Consider the following 18,257-nt stretch of genomic DNA (forward strand, 5'->3'; position numbering starts at 1 on the left):
GATGGGAGGAACACCTAGCAGAGGAGCTAACCTTTGAGCAATGGGCCATCATATGGTCTTGGGTGGCCAAGAGTTCTATATGTACTCTTTACAAAGAGAACACATACAAGGTACTCTTTCATTGGTACCTAACTCCATCATGCTTGCATGCTATATATCCATCGGCCTCGGATCGCTGCTGGAGGTGTCTCCAGGACCGGGGCACGCTACTTCACATTTATTGGAGTTGCCCATCCCTCCAGCCCTATTGGCACTCAGTTCGGGGGCTGCTCCAGCGGCTGTTCGATGTAAATATCCCTCTCTCCCCCAAGTTTTTTCTACTGGGCCCCCCCCCCTAAGCTGTTCACACTAGCCGAAAAGTTGGCCACTCAAATATTAACAGCGGCTAGGTGCCTAGTAGCCCTCTACTGGAAACAACGAAACCCCCTGTCTCTAACCGATCTTTATTCCAGAATTCCATGACGGCTAGGCTGGTGGACCGGCTGGACCGACATACAGCAACATGGGAACCGTGGCATCAAAGAATAGATCCCCCATGATCTCACGAGCCCCCCTCCGTTTTGTACAATATGATTGCTTGGAGCCCGGGAGGGATGCGCCCTTCTGATTTGGACTCTTATACTTTTTCTTTCCTCTCCCCCTCTCCTCTTACCCCCCTCTCTTTTTCTTCTTTCTCTCCTACTCTCTATTATTCTTCCCTTCCTCCTTTTCCTTTTTTTTTTTTTTTTTCTCTGGAATAGTGGGCCACGCAAATATAACTTATGCATCCTACTGACGGTCTGTTTGTTAGAGAGGCATGCGCTGTAATTACTTCAACGCGGCCTCTCCCTGTTACATAGTGCTGTTTCTTGTTGACCTATGTCTGTGGATTGTATGTTAATTCTGTCACACGTAGACCTCTATGCCCATCCCAGGGCTGTTTGTGACTAATTCTTCCCTTTTATTACTTAATTCTCTTTTGTTTATGTTTTAAACCGCCGCATTGTATATGCTGAAACTTAATAAAAATTGTCAATTATAAAAAAAAAGCAGACCTTGCACTGCTTTAAGGCAGGTACCTGCCCAGCCACCATGTTCCACAGAATGAGATCAGCATTTTTGTATTGTAATTTATCAAACATTATGCTGTATAGATGCTTGCAGGAAACTCTTCCTTGGGCTGCTCTTGGTCCAGCTGACTTGGAAAGACCATGGAGCAGACACATAAATACTGGTAAGGGTTATTTCTGCCAAGTGGTCTTGGCTTTTCTTGAATAGTTTGTGAAAATAAAAAATGAACTCTGGGACTCGGCTCAGTAATGAACAGAGCCTCTTATTCATATACTATAGTTCATCAGCACAAGGTTTTGGACCTGAAGTCCTTGTCAGGTGCTGTCTGAGCAGAGCCAATGGTAAGATCTGGTCTGGTCAGGGGCGGATCCAGGGGGGGGCAACAGGGCAATTGCCCCCTCCGAGATTGTGGGTGAGTGGGTGGGCAGGGCAGGCATCGCTGTGGGTGAGAGAGCCGGCGGGCGGCTCCACAGCTGAGAGCACGGGCGGCTCCGTTACGTGAACAGCTGTGTGCGGCTCAGTGACAGTTTGTGAGCGGCTGCAGTGCTGGCCAATCAGGGAGCCGGCGGGCGGCTCCACAGCTGAGAGCACGGGCGGCTCCGTTACGTGAACAGCTGTGTGCGGCTCAGTGACAGTGTGAGCGGCTGCTGGCCAATCAGGGAGCCTGCGGGTGGGGGAGCAGAGAGATAACATCATCTCTCACCGCCCAGCGCCGCCCTGTATCCCTGCAGTTCCGCCCACACTGTTGAATGTACAGGCAGCCGCGGCAGCAGAGAGATTACATCATCTCTCTGCTGCCCCTCCTGGGGTGGGATGCAGCGCTGACACATCCGCTCAGGATGAGCCATGTGTTCGCTCTGCTCCCATCGCTCTCCCAGTGGCAGTAGCCAGCCCATTCCTCCCTGCCCAGCACTGATGACAGGGGGTCACCAGTTAAATAAGCCTGACTCTGACTGGGACACAGCAGACAATTATAGCAGGCAAGTGACAATCTGCAACCTGTGGCATGGGACGTGGCAAGTGACAATCTGCAACGTGTGGCATGGGACGTGGCAAGTGACAATCTGCAACGTGTGGCATGGGACGTGGCAAGTGACAATCCGCAACGTGTGGCATGGGACGTGGCATGTGACAATCCGCAACCTGTGGCATGGGACGTGGCAAGTGACAATCTGCAACGTGTGACATGGGACGTGGCAAGTGACAATCCGCAACGTGTGGCATGGGACGTGGCAAGTGACAATCCGCAACCTGTGGCATGGGACGTGGCAAGTGACAATCTGCAACGTGTGGCATGGGACGTGGCAAGTGACAATCTGCAACGTGTGGCATGGGACATGGCAAGTGACAATCCGCAACGTGTGGCATGGGACGTGGCAAGTGACAATCCGCAACCTGTGGCATGGGACATGGCAAGTGACAATCTGCAACGTGTGGCATGAACATGGCAAGTGACAATCTGCAACGTGTGGCATGGGACGTGGCAAGTGACAATCCGCAACGTGTGGCATGGGACGTGGCATGTGACAATCTGCAACGTGTGGCATGGGACGTGGCAAGTGACAATCCGCAACATGTGGCATGGGACGTGACAGGTGACAATCCGCATCTAGTGACAGGTGACGTGGCAAGTGACAATCCCCAACGTGTGGCAGATAACAGTGGCAAGTGACACGCTCTGGGCTCCCACTGATTCTATGGTGAGTTGAACCATTTCATTTTTTATAACCATGTAATAATAGTAATAATGCGCTTCAATCATCCTGACACCATAACAACCATGGTGCCGTGATGATTGAAGCGCTAACACCAGCCATTTCCCCGTTAAATTTACCCAAAAAAAAACGTATTTTCTGGCAGTGCCCCTCCCGAGACTAGGCTCTGGATCCGCCCCTGGGTCTGGTCTGCTGGGCCTATGCTTCTCACTGACAACACTAAGGCCGGCCATAGACGGTTTGAATCTCAACAGATTTAGCAGGAACTTGACGAGATTCGATCCTTTTTTGTACCTGTGTAATATATATTTTAGCAATACATGTCAGTGATGCAAGGCACCACTTATTGCAACTCCTTTAGGTGGTTTACTACAATTGCTTTTTCTCAGATAAACCATTTCTCTCTGGATAAAGTTTTACAGTAATTGTGAATTCAGCAGCAAAAGTATTATTGTCTGACCAACTTAGATTAATTTCCTTTCTTCCTTTCATGTGCATTCTGACTATTCAAATAAAATAAATGGACATTATTTTCAGCAGTTTCTGCCAGAACTAAAATTCTTAATTGGAAATGGATAAATCTGAGGTTGCATAATTACTTATCCATGGTAAAACTTGCTGATTTTGTAAGTGGAAGATAATGTAAAATGCACTGTCACAGACACCTACTCTGATCTGACAAAGACCTTCGAGGGGACGTATAAAAAATGCAACAAGAAAGAAATAGATTAACACTGGTTCATCGTTAGAAATGACTTGAGGGTCAGTAATGGCCTGACCAAAATTATAAGGTTCCTTTTCTGTGCAAAGCTCTGGAGAAAACCCATTTAGCATAAATAAATGATCTTATGTGTAATATACCGATTACTTCAGCGAGCAAAGGATCCGTATTATGCATGGATAGAATTGGTCACTTTGAAGAATAATTAGAAATTCTTTCAAAGTACAATTACACAGGAGGCATAATGCAACATTGAAGACTGAAACACTAGCAGTGCTATTTATCAAAATTTACAGCAGTGATGGATGGCTTCTTTATAAACGTAAGGAGCACTGCACAAGCTGAGGGGCATAAAAAATAGCCAGAATTGTACCTACCTTTTCTCTATGGGTCGTAGGACAGCAATGATGTCATTCTGTGTGAAATGCGATGACCTCATCAGGCATCATCTACATTGATGTAAGTGCCTATGTGCATAGGGAGCCTTATCATGCATAGGTTCAGCATGTAGAAAACTCCAGATCCACGCAGAGGCTCAATGACAGTCACACTATAGCATTGCCCACCCTCTGGAATAGCGTTGACCTGTATCCTTGGTAGATCCATCAGTGAGAATATTTTAATCCCCCAACTGATCCCCCAATAAAGAATGTAGCAGTCTAATTACTCAAATAAACACAGTTTTCTTGTAAAAAGTTAAATTTTCTTGGTAAAAAGAAGTGTTGCAACCCCACAACTTGTCGCAGTATTCTGCTATGTCAACAAGAATCATTCAGTGCTGATCAGCAGTGGCTGGTCCATAAGGGGCGCAGGGGTGCCTCCCCCCTAGTTTTCATACGGGGTGCCGGACTCATAGTTTTCTATGATGGTTTTTTTTTTCAAGCCCATGATTAGAGCCTGAGGCTCCAATTTACTTGAAAAAAGTTGCGCCCTGAACCCACCCACTTATGACACTAGCGAATCAATATTCGCTATTGGTTTCAAGCTTCCCCACCCAGCCTGTGACGTGTCCCAGAAGATTGCAGGGAGGGAGAGATGAACTTCCTTCCTTATGCTTTAAAAATGCAATTCAGATTTACACGTGACAGCAAAAAAAAGATTTTCTTACATTGCTGAAACTCACTGACTTCCTGTCCTCTAATGGTGAGCAGCATCCTTGACAGTCATGGGGGATCAAGGAGTCCATCCACACACAGTACACATTAACCAGTCCTATCCTCCTCTACCTATACAAACAAGTCCTATTCTGCTCTTTGGAGGAGGATATAAAGTCACTGTGATGTCACTTCCTCCTGAATAGAAACACAGATCTTGGAGAAAGTGTTTCGCTTTAAAGTCACTTCCTACTCATCCTGGAGAAAGTATACAGTTGTACATGAATGTACAAACATGAATGACACTAAATAGAAGTTATAATGCACCCCAGAGAAGTTTATATTATTATATTAGGTACTTAACCTCCACCACCATTCAATCAAACAGATTTGTCTCTTAAAACACCACTAGATTGGGGTACCCCAAAATTAAGATCATGCATACTGCTAAAGTCTCATAAGTATATACCTGCAGATAGGTGTATATAGCCCAGAATTACAGATAGGTGTATATAGCCCAGCATTACAAATAGGTGTATATGGCCCAGAATTACAGATAGGTGTATATAGCCCAGCATTAAAGATAGGTCTATATAGCCCAGCATTACAGATAGGTGTATATGGCCCACAATTACAGATAGGTGTATATATAGCCCAGCATTACAGATAGGTATATATAGCCCAGCATTACAGATAGGTGTATATGGCCCAGCATTACAGATGGGTGTATTTAGCCCAGCATTACAGACAGGTGTATATAGCCCAGCATTACAGATAGGTGTATATAGCCCAGCATTACAGATAGGTGTATATAGCCCAGCATTACAGATAGGTCTATATAGCCCAGCATTACAGATAGGTGTATATAGCCCAGCATTACAGATAATTATAAATAGCCTAGCATTAAAAATAGGTGTATATAGTCCAACATTATAGATGGGTGTATATGGCCCAGCATTACAGATAGGTGTATATAGCCCAGCATTACAGATAGGTGTATATAGGCCAGCATTACAGATAGAGGGTATTTAACCCAGCATTACAGATAAGTGTAAATAGCCTAGCATTAAAAATAGGTGTATATAGTCCAACATTACAGATGGGTGTAAATGGCCCAGCATTACAGATAGGTGTATATAGCCCAGCATTACAGATAGGTTTATATAGGCCAGCATTACAGATAGAGGGTATTTAACCCAGCATTACAAATAGGTGTAAATAGCCCAGCATTACAGATAGGCGTATATAGCCCAGCATTACAGATAGGTGTATATGGCCCAGCATTACAGATAGGTATATATGGCCCAGAATTAGATAGGTGTATATGGCCCAAAATTACAGCTAGGGTAGATAGCCCAGCATTACAGATAGGTGTATATAGAACCCCCCCTCCCCTTTGTGGGGCTCACTCCACTAACCCCCCCCCCCCCACAGCATGGGGCTCACAGCACTGACAGCACCCCCCCCCACAGCACAGGGCTCACTGCACTGACAGCACCCCCCCGCGCGTGCGAGCGGGGAGAGGTCCAGCATGGGGCTCGCTCCACTGACACCACCCCCCCACAGCACTGACCTCACAGCGAGCCCACCCTTTTTTGAAGCCTATTAGAGCCTCAGGCTCTAATCAGGTGCTTTAAAAAAAAGCACCCCCTCCCACCCCGCCATAGGAATCCATGTGTCCTGACATCCTGAAAGGGGCCGGGAACATGGATAGGAAGGCAATGGCGGGGATAGGGGGGTGGCGCCCATGCGCCCACAATGCACGGGCCGCCACTGGTATGTGCCCTTTTTGTGGCTTCTACCTCTTCTTTCTTTTCATGTTTTGATACAATTCTTCTTATATTTCAGAGATTCATTGTTATTGCTTGTCTTCCTAATGAAGCGGGCCTATGACCTGTGAAACGCATTGAAGAAATAGCAAGCAACCAATCATCCTACTTTCAATATGGATGATGAGGTGAATACTATGTAACAGTTGCAGGAGATGATAGATGTATCTTTAATAGGTTGTCATACGTATCTGTGATTTAAACGTACGCATTTTAACATTTGTAGAAATAAAATGTTATATTACATTTCTTTGTTTGGTGTTACTGTCCTGATAAATCCTGATAATTTTCATTACTAGATTGTTTTTTTCTTTTTGGGATTGTTTTTTTCTTTTTGGGATTCCATAGGATGTGGTACCGGACAACCTATTGTCCTAAATATATAAGGTCTCCCCTATGTAGGTTCCTTCCTCCTAACTTTTGATTGCTGATTCCTGAATATATATATGGGACCAATTTAGAGGATGTAACTATAGTTCATAGGCTGCAGTCTACCTTCAGATTTAACATAATGGGGTTGATTTACTAAAGGCAAATGAGCTGTTCACTTAGCAAAGTGAATATGCTCTACAAAGCTTTTTTTTATCAGACCCATTATAAGACCCATTCAAGCCTGTCAATTCTTGTGTGTTTCGTTAACGCATGTTGTGTCATGCATTAACGTGTGTTGTGTTAAAACAGCCCATTCATTTTAAGTGGGCTGCCAGTGCATGAGAAACGACACAAAAAAGACATTTTCTTCTGATGCAGGTTACCACAGCACACAGTGGTGCATTACTATGCATTGTGGGGTGCAGCAACACATGTGCGTTGGAACTACTATGTTGCCTTAGTGCCTTAATGTGTAAATCAAATTGAAGGCAACACATGCTCACAGAATAATTGCACTATAACATGGTAATGCAAATGTATGTTGGGGCCCATAAAGCGCCCTCCTGGCAATTACAATGAAGTATCAATTGTTGGCCAAATTGTCAATCATTTCACTTGTATCCACTGGTGAAGCAGCCATCCAGCAGAATTGAGTGGCTAACCTATGACCAACCAGCCATACTGCTTGCTTTAAAGTATAGCTTTCACTATACTGCTAGCACTCCAATCAGAGACTTGCTTCTCTTCTACACAGCAGACATATAGCGAATAGCAAATAGTGATATTGGTGTTTCAATATAATCCAGTATTTTCATCTACACTGAGATGGCACATAACTACCAATTCTACACTTGCTTCATGGCTCATTTTGACCAGTTTAGGGAACAAATTTTAAATAAAGCTTAAACTTTAATGGTAAAAAATAGAAAAACAGCAATAAAATAATAGCCAAGACAAGAAGGGGAGAAATGAGTTGAACAAGTGGAGGGATCCAAAGCCAAGGACAAAGAACCACCCCACTGGAGCTGGAGAATAGCAATGGAAGAGGGGCTCTCCACAGTAATTAGGCCTTTTGGAGAAGGTATGTTCTCATAGGGTATGGGCTGTTAGCAAACAGGTTGTGACATTGGAGGGCCTTCATCTAGCTGCAGATCATTTGCCCAGCTACTACTGTCTTATCAGGGGTAGAATCTTAGTGCTGCTAAGGAAATCTTTCTACCTGGGAATGTCCAGGAACCCAGCAAGTTGTAAAAAATGGAGTGAAAGGGGCCTGCACCTGCATCTGAACAAGGTGAGCCAATGGGCACTTTGCTACAACATTACAAACCTGCATTTAGGTAAGTTAGTCTTTTTCTGTCAAGCCAGTTAGCAGGGGCATTGAAAAAGTGGGTTTCCCCTTGGGCAACAGCAAGCGATCTCAATGGGTCGAGCATAGTATTTGGAATATGTCGAAATTTTATTTGCCATTTTTTACATCCTGGAATTCCACCCTTAATTTTTGCACTTCGGGGGGGAATCTAAAAAAAGAGAGGTGCTTGCTCCATTCAAGGAATATTGTTAAAATCCTTTGCCCTGCGCAGGATTATGTTGTTATCATGTTATTTGAGAAGGTAAGGATAGTACTTGGTTGAGGGTTGCCCGGGGAAGAGTGCGATTAGGCACTTTGGGTAGTGAGTGACTTTCCCTAGCAAAGAAATTAGTTAAAATAGAAATGTTTTTCTACTTTAACCCCCTGTCAGATTTTTTTTCACCATCTGTGTCCCATTTGGGACACTTCCTGTCCCATAGCCAAACAAGAAGTGAGAGGAAATCCCTGCAAATTAAGGGAATCTCTTGGGGACCTAGATTTCCCATGTGTTACTTTTCTGGGGAAAACCCAAAATTTGGGATTTTTTTTAAACTTTCACTTTCAATGATAATGGTCAACAGGACAAAAAGAGAAGGTGAATCTCTTTGACAGGGGCACAGGCAGAACTAAAATCATGACAGCTGTTCCCTCTCCACTCTATCCAAAACTAAAAAAAGATTTTGCCTTCAGTTATACTTTAATTCTCAACATATCTTGTGCAATTGCCCCCCTACAAACTTGCATAGAGACCAGTGTTTTAATGTTGCAAAGCAGCCTATTCTTGATGTTGTCTAATTTGTCTATATAGGAAATATACAGTGCCTTAAAAAAAAGTATTCATACCCCTTGAAATTTTCCACATTTTGTCATGTTACAACCAAAAACGTAAACGTATTTTATTGGGATTTTATGTGATAGACCAACACAAAGTGGCACATAATTGTGAAGTGAAAGGAAAATGATAAATGGTTTTCAAATTTGTTTTACAAATAAATATCTAAAAAGTGTGGCATACATTTGTATACAGGCCCCCTGAGTCAATACTTTGTAGAACCACCTTTTGCTGCAATTATAGCTGCAAGTATTTTTTGAGTATGTCTCTACCAGCTTTGCACATCTAGAGAGTGAAATTTTTGCCCATTCTTCTTTGCAAAATAGCTCAAGCTCTGTCAGATTGGATGGAGAGTGTCTGTGAACAGCAATTTTCAAGTCTTGTCACAGATTCTCAATTGGATTCATGTCTGGACTTTGACTGGGCCCTTCTAACACATGAATATGCTTTGATCTAAACCATTCCATTGTAGCTCTGGCTGCATGTTTAGGGTCATTGTCCTGCTGGAAGGTGAACCTCCGCCCCAGTCTCAAGTCTTTTGCAGACTCTAACAGGTTTTCTTCTAAGATTGCCCTGTATTTGGCTCCATCCATCTTCCCATCAACTCTGACCAGCTTCCCTGTGCCTGCTGAAGAAAAGTATTCCCATAACATGATGCTGCCACCACCATTTTTTCACGGTGGTGATGGTGTGCTCAGGGTGATGTGCAGTGTTCGTTTTCCACCACACATAGCGTTTTGCATTTAGGCCAAAATGTTCTATTTTGGTCTATTCTGAACAGAGCACTTTCTTCCACATGTTTGCTGTGTTCCCCACATGGCTTCTGGCAAACTGCAAACAGGACTTCTTATGGCTTTCTTTCAACAATGGCGTTCTTCTTGCCACTCTTCTATAAAGGCCAGATTTGTGGAGTACACGACTAATAGTTGTCCTGTGGACAGATTCACCAACCTGAGCTGTGGACCTCTACACCTCCTCCAGAGTTCTCATGGGCCATCTTCTCTGATGAATGCTCTCCTTGCCCAGCCTGTAAGTTTAGGCGGAAAGCCATATCTTGGTAGGTTTGCAGTTGTGCCATACTCTTTCCATTTTTGGATGATGGATTGAACAATGCTCCATGAGATGTTCAAAGCTTGGGATATTTTTTTTATAACCTAACCCTGCTTTAAACTTTTCCACAACTTGACCTGTCTGGTGTGTTCCTTGGCCTTCATAATGCTGTTTGTTCACCAAGGTTCTCTAACAAACCTCTGAGGGCTTCACAGAACAGCTGTATTTATACTGAGAGTTATACTGAGATACATACAGGTGGACTTTATTTACTAATTAGGTGCCTTCTGAAGGCAATTGGTTCCAGTAGATTTTAGTTAGGGGTATCAGCGTAAAGGGGGCTGAATACAAATGCACACCACACTTTTCACATATTTATTTGTAAAAAATGTTGAAAACCATTTATCATTTTCCTTCCACTTCACAATTATGTGCCACTCTGTGTTGGTCTATCACATAAAATCACAATAAAATAAAAGTACGTTTTTGGTTGTAACATGGCACAATGTGTAAAATTTCCATGGGTATGAATACTTTTTCAAGGCACTGTACTTTTGTGGGTGTTCCATGGAATACAAGGTGTGCTTTGAATGGGCAAAGTCAGAGGAGGGAAGGTAGGATGACACTCTCATGGCCACATGGGCCAGAAGTACAGGGAAAGTTGGCTATCTGGCGTCAACAAAAATTAAACTTTTTACTGTAAAGTGCAGTGATATTGACGTGGGATAAACTTTAGCAGCGGTAACTTTTTTTTTTTTTTACTGAACAGAAATGAGGAAATGCCTGGAGTTCCACTTTAAAGCGGTTGTATACCCACAGGACAAAAAACAAAAATTAAAAAAAAAAAACCTGTAAGGCAAAGGCATAATGAGCTAGTATGTAGCGCATACTGCCGGGTTCGCAGTTCTGGTGCTGCGAGTGGCCGGAAGCCACGATGACGTCACTCCTGCGCATGCGCGTGGGAGTTTTCTTCCCGGCATCCTGCCGGACCTTCAGCCGGGCATTCACAGCGCATGCACCGCTGACATCAGCGGCTGCTTGCAAAGTGAATATCTCCGACACCGTACAGTTAATAATTTGGGTATACAACCACTTTGAGACCGGTAGATACAAAAAAAATGTTTAAAACAGTACAATGTGCTCCAGCAACTAGATTATACTGCAATAAAGTCCAGACATTAGGTGAAACGCACAGTACGTTTCTGGAAAATCCTGGTGATCATATATAGCGTCATCTTCTCTTCTCTGCAGTCTCTGCAGGATCTTTATTTCTTGTAATTTTGTACAAGGTTCTCTGTTCAATAATGCTACATGTCTCAGTCTATGGAGAAGTCATAAACAGAAAAGCAGAACTATACTGTATCTGTAAGATATCAGGGAATATTCTTCAGAGAGGGCTGTCATAAAACTCATCACTTCTGCTCCTTTCCTGCCTCCCTTGACATGTGCACCAGCCTGGAACAACTCTATGTCTGTGTACAGAGAACCGCTAGCATTACCCTCCCAATACATTTCAATAAATACAATGCACAATATTCTTAACACAGGATAACACACACAAAGCCAGCAAAATGTATTTAGATTAACCTGTCGGGGTGTTCCTAAGAAGCAGGGCTCTAAGAAAAGGCTGATGTTAGTTAACAGTCACGGCTAGAAAGAAATAGGGATCTCAAACTGTGATTCCGTGTCCTGTAATTACAGGTGGGTGGAAAAAAATGCTTCTCAAATGTGGAGCTTGCTGTACTGCAAGGAAACCACCACCTCCTGCCTCAGCCTGATTGCATGATGATTCAAGTTCTGTGACTTTCCTGCTAGCTGTTCAACTGCTGGCAAGTCACATACCTGCAGAATATCATCATATTTTCTTGCAATATTCATGACACTATCATTTTAAAGCTGGCATTGATTCCCCTTTATATGCAATAAACATTATCTGATGTGTTCTGTTTTCAGAAAACCCATATGGAACTAGTGATTGTGATGTTCTAACCTTCTATTTTGCCAGTTCTACTATGTCCAAAGGATACATACATTTAGTATTAGTTATATACCCATGACTGAACTGTATTATATTTTCTGTACTATGCCCGTTTTGTGTTTGCTTTGAACATTTAAAGTGTAAGTTCAACTTTAAGAAGATTTTTTTTTAAATCCCCCCTATGCAATTTCATATCCCTTGAACAGTAAATACCAGAACTCCTCCTTCTTGTCCCCCCTTTACACATGCAGTTGTTGGACAGCCTATCCCTAAAAAATGCTGGCCCCTCAATTCCACTTAGTCCCATCTTTGCTGGACCGGTTGGATATTGCAATTGTGCGCCCCCCCTAGCAGCCACTCTGAGCCGTTTAAGCTGCGCATGTGAGCATTGCACTTTCTCCTAATCCAGCTGAGCTCAGTAGCAGCCATTCAGAGCCATTCAAACTGTGCTTAGTGAAGGAGAGAGTTAACTCCACGCCAACACAGTCTAAATGGACCAGAGTGCCTGCTACTGAGCTCAGCTGGAGCAGGGAGAGCACACTGCACACATGTGACCACTAGGGGGTGGAGGAGCCCTCATATGTACTATTCAAAGGATATAAAATTGCATAGGGAGTTTTTGAAAAATCTTCCTGAAAGCGGCAAACCCTGCAAGGCAAAGGCATAATGAGCTAGTATGCACTGCATACTAGCTCATTATGAAATACTTACCTTAGAACGAGGTCCCCGTATCGCAGCCCGGTCCACGCCGAGGAAGCTGACATTTTGCCCTTTCTTCCAAGTTTCTTCCAAGTTCGAGGCTCTGGCGCTGTAATTGGCTGGAGCCAGGCATTCACAGCGCATGCACCTGTAGGTAAAAATTAAAAATAAGAGTATACAACCACTTGAAGGTGAACCCACTGTTCAACCAAATGCAAGGGAACAAGATGGATTTTTAAAGCATAGCTCCATGAAAAATGTTTTTCTCCCACACTGCATGGGTTAACTGCTCATTTTGGCTAGGGGTGCATTGAAAGGCTATACTTACCCGATCCTCAGGAAAACCGCGTTCACCCAAATGCAACGTTGGACTGTTCCTGCCATCCTCCTGTCCAGAGTGGGTCTATGGGCGTGATGATGTCAGGAACAGTCCATTCACAAGACCACTAGAATGCAGGGGGGCAGGAACCAGTCTTTCACTCAACGGATTAGCTAAGTACAGTATATCTCTGCTCTGCAATCCCCTAGACAAAAACAAGTAGTTAACCCATGTAGTGCGGGCACAGCCCCACTACATGGGTTAATAAAAGTTTTGCCCGGAGTTCTTCTTTAAATAACCAATAAAACCTATTTCCCTAAAGTGCTTACTTACCCTGATCAGTTCCTTCATACTGTATGTAAACGCAAACACATATATGCATAAATTTAACTCAACCGTTCCCAAAATGTGTCTGCTGGAGCAGAATTTCTGAACTAAGTGCCTGCATGTACCTGTGTTAATCTTGAAATCAATCTACTTGGAGCTCAGCGGATCCCAGTTACTTTCTTTGTATGTGTGGATGAAGCATGCTGTAAAGTAGTAGGTCTCAGCAACACTTTAAAGCAGAACTAAGCTGTATATGAGCACCACAAACTGAAAACATAATTTATTCCTGTAGCACCATCCCCTTGAGGACTGCTTGCATTTACCTGCTTATCTGCATCACCATGACCCTGTGAACCTTCCAACCCACCTGACACTCTGGGTTCTGACATCTTTTCACAAGCACCTTTAAATGACACATCACACAAGTCAATATATTTATGTTATCTCAGCTTTTACTGAAGTGGCAAAGTAGTATTAGTTTGTAAAAGAGGGCAATAGATCAATCGAGTTCTGAGTAACAGCACAGACTCAGTAGAGGAATTTCTCCAAAAACAGCTTAAGAACAGATTACATGTAGATACAATATACATATATTTACAATGGTATACCACCTGTAGCATGACCTGAAGAAAAATGAATGATTAAGTGTTTAATGCAAGTAGTTACTCTCTAAGGGGAACCCCAGGCAGGCCTATTCAACCTTTCAATTTGATTGAGAGATCAGACAGAATAAGTATGGTGTAGGGCCCTTTAATTAGTGACAACAGCAATGTCCGGGGTGCAGGCCAGATAGTCTCCACTGGCAGGTGGATCTCATTAGATTACATCCAATAAAGCACAGTGATGGATGAACAGACTGACTGGTTTAAACAGGCTAATGGTATTCCTTGAAGTGGTTGTACGTGTCTATGTACAGTGTTCAAATAGAAGTGCAGTAAAGTGTTCCAAAGGTAAAGGTGTCTGTACACAGTGTTCCAATAAAGTAACCAGGGAATTAATGCAGAAGGTGGACAATTGCCCTCTCACCAACGACTGGTCTGAACTAGATGCCTTGAAATCAGCAACAGAGACGTCTGTCAGTGGAGCTGCCAGCGATGACACACGGATGTGGAGTGTGAATGAACAGGGTGTCGAGCTGCTTAGTGGGTGCCGTGATGATGTCTGGCGAACAGCCGCAGAGATGGGCCCTATAAGGCCGGGCTGGAGTTTCTTCACACTGCGTGGTAGGCCGCAACCTCTCTCTCCCCATTACGGAGAGGTATGCTTTACACGAGACCCAGGATGAAGAGAGCTCACGGCGGAACTCCTACCTCCTTTATAGCCTCTCCCGGAGGTCCCTTGGATGGTAGCAAGGATCCCTTGGATATGTAGTCCTGGTGTATAGTAATGCAATGGAACCACCAGTCACAACGACTACTCGTCCCACAATCCAGTGGGTTGGCTCGCAAATATAATGACAGTCACTGGCGTCCAGCATTATAGGGATACAACTATAGATGATGAAAGTTGGGGAGGGCACATAATATTACACTTATAATCCATATCATAAGAAAGTAAACAATTAGTTATACTATAAACCAGGAGCTGTAACGGTCAGCAAAGAAGGATTTTCTAGAAGCAAATTATATACATCGTCAGGCAAAGTCATATAAATTTTGTAACAGGCCAGTAAAAAATTTGTGGTCCACCCAGTAGTATCAGGAGGTGGATCAGGGTCATCCTCTATCAAAGGCTCAATAAGGTAGACAAATGCTTGACTAGAAGTTGAGCAGTAGAAATAAGTTCAGACAATATATGACACTGCCGAAACACTGTGGGGGTCTTGCCTCCCTGACGCAAAACACTACTATCAAGCAGTACACTTAGGGAGGATCATTGACTGGCATAGACATGGAAAAGCCAAACTTTGGGTTCAGGTAGAGAACCACCAGGCTAATGTCCCCTTGAAAGGAGCTATATGGTGCTACGATCAACTACCCAGGGACATGACACTACATCCGACCATAGGGACCACACTATATGTGGGCTCAGGTATACTTAAAACTACCTCGCTGACATCTAGACAATCCCCTTTATTTCCCATCTTGGGAAATCCAGCGTTCAAACCAGGTCTAGACTATTTAGAATATGAGACACTCTGGAACACAGGTAAAGACTGTGCAACACATTATGTAGAAGATGACCAATGGGCCTCAATTCAGTCCCTTACGAACGATAATGGGGGTTTTCAACTATCATTCTGGAAAGCGATTAGGTTACACCATTTCCTCCACTCAATACCAGAACCTACAAGATTTAAACGTGACATGACGACTCTAGAAGAATATTGTAGAGGGGAAGGTACATTGTCTCAAGTGCTGTCCAAAACATACTCCCTACTCAACACACCAACGGAACAACCAGATTTACTATTTTTGCGAAAATGGGAAGGTGATCTTCAATGCAATTTTACAGCAGCACAAACACAGAACATAATCCATCTCACACTGAAATCATCTATCTGTACCAAAATTCAGGAGACAAATTATAAAATTCTTACCAGATGGTATTACACGCCTCAATTACTACACAAATTTTTCCCTAACACTTCTGATAGATGTTGGAGGTGCTGCTCAGATATAGGGACACTTTTACACATTTTTTGGACTTGTCCTCTATTACAAACTTTTTGGACAGCGGTTGAGACAATAGTCAAAAAATTTACGAGTCCAATAATGCGGAGAGATCCAGCAATTTTCCTGCTACACGCTACCTCAAGCCCGATTAGAACATATAAGAAGTCAGTGGTTAGACACTTGCTTAATGCAGCTAAATCCTGCATTCCAGCTTTGTGGAAACAGAATACATCCCCCACAGTGGGGATGTGGCTGCGCAGAGTTGAGGAAATTAAAAAGATGGAAGACCTGGTACTTACTGCCCAACACAAACAAGACAAACACTCTAAAAACTGGTTGGCTTGGAATATGTATATTTTCTCAGATGAAGGACAAACTTTATTAAATTCTTGAGAATCCCTTTGATGGGGCTCTATTACAGGATGGGATCCTGAGTTGGACCGTCACGCTCGCGTCGAACATGTACCCCCCCCCCCCTTTTTCTCCTTCTCGTACTCTTTCTATTCTATCTATATGCTTTCGGTACTTAATTTTTTCTCCTTCAACTAGTGGTCTAATAATCAGATAATAAACGATTCTCCATTCACACAAGGGGTGTGGGAATTATGCAGAAGTAAACAATTATTTGGAATATGTTATTTATGGTATATAGCAATAGTGCATAGTTGTGGATATGTTCACAGGTTACAAAGATAGATCTAAGAATTAAATGCAGTTCTGTGATGCCATAGATTAGTTTCTCTGCAGACAGAATGGGAACATCTTGTGGGGGAAAAAAATATATGACTGTTATGTTTATCAGAATGATGTAAAAGACCACTGGTGTATTATTATACCTGTACGGTATCTTTTCTCTTTATGTTTATTTCTTTTCTTTGTTGAAAACTTTCAATAAAAATTATATTTGCAAAAAAAAAAAAAAATAAGTTCAACAGAATTTTCCCCAAAGGTGTCATAAGTCAATCTTTTGGGAGGGCAGATTTTCTGTCTCAACCTAGAATAGATGCTTTCCAGTCCACGATCTGTTCCTCAGAAACTACGTCTGGGTTCTGGTTCAGGTGCTGTCTCAGATTCGGGCTCAGGTTCTGGCTCAGGTGCTGGCTAAGGTTCTGGCTCCCCTTGGATGTCAGGAACAATCTCACTTTCTAATTCATTATTAAAAGAAACAGGGGTTTCCCCATATTAGATGTTTCACTGAGTTCCATCTTAACTCCCTCGTTTCCTCTTGTCAGGTGGGGCCTCAGTGATTCAGCTTCAGGCCGGAAAACCTGGGTCTTCCTCTCAGAATACGCTTCCTTACTGTTTCCCCGTGAAGTCTGAGGAGGGGTAGGATTGTCTTCGGAGGGGGGAACCCATAGCCAATCAAGGATTAATTCTTCCTCATCACTCTTTTCATCTGGAGGCATGGATTCACATTCCGGAGCAATCCTAGACCTCAGGCCAGGTGTCTTATAAGTCTCTGGGCAAGGGGATGGAGGCACCCTGACAGCTTCGGATATAGGCAGCAGATGATTTCTACGCCAAGTTTTTAGAGGTCCGGTCTGACCTTCAGGGCGGATCTCATACACAGGAAGCCCGCAATCTTTTGCAAACAATGTAGGGCTGGAAGCGCCATTGATCAGCCAGCTTATGTTTCCCAGGCACCCCCAGATTACACAACAACACCCGATCTCCAGGTTGCAGGTCTTGAACCCTTAGACCCCTTTCACACTGCCAGCGTTTTTCAGGCGCTACAGCGCTAAAAATAGCGCCTGTATAGCGCCTGAAAAAAGCGGCTCCTTTCACTCCAGTGTGAAAGCCTGAGGGCTTTCACACTGGAGCGGTGCGCTGGCAGGGCATCACAAAAAGTCCTGCCAGCAGCTTCTTTGGAGCGGTGAAGGAGTGGGGAACTCACCACTCCTCCACCGCTGCTCCCCATTGAAATCAGTAGGGCAGCGCTGCGATAAACACGGGCGGATTTAACCCCTTTTCGGCCGCTAGCGGGGGGTTAAAACCGCCCTGCTAGAGGCCAAATAGTGCCGCTAAAACGACAGTAAAGCGGCGCTAAAAATAACGCCGCTTTACCCCTGACGCTCCCCGCAGCTCGGTGTGAAAGGGCTCTTACTTTAAGATCAAAGCTTTTCTTGTTTCTCTGTTCTCTGGCGGTGGACGCTTCCCTAGCTTTCTCATAGGCAGTCTTTAAATCCTTCTGGAGTCTGTCGACGTATCCTCGGTAAGATGCCTGGGATGTATGATCTAATGATGTTCCAAAAGCTAAATCCACCAGCAAGCGAGCTTCCCTGCCAAACATCAACCGGTAGGGGGAATA

The sequence above is a fragment of the Aquarana catesbeiana genome, linkage group LG01 (genome assembly GCF_042186555.1).
Source record: "Aquarana catesbeiana isolate 2022-GZ linkage group LG01, ASM4218655v1, whole genome shotgun sequence".
In the NCBI taxonomy this organism is placed as follows: Eukaryota; Metazoa; Chordata; class Amphibia; order Anura; family Ranidae; genus Aquarana; species Aquarana catesbeiana.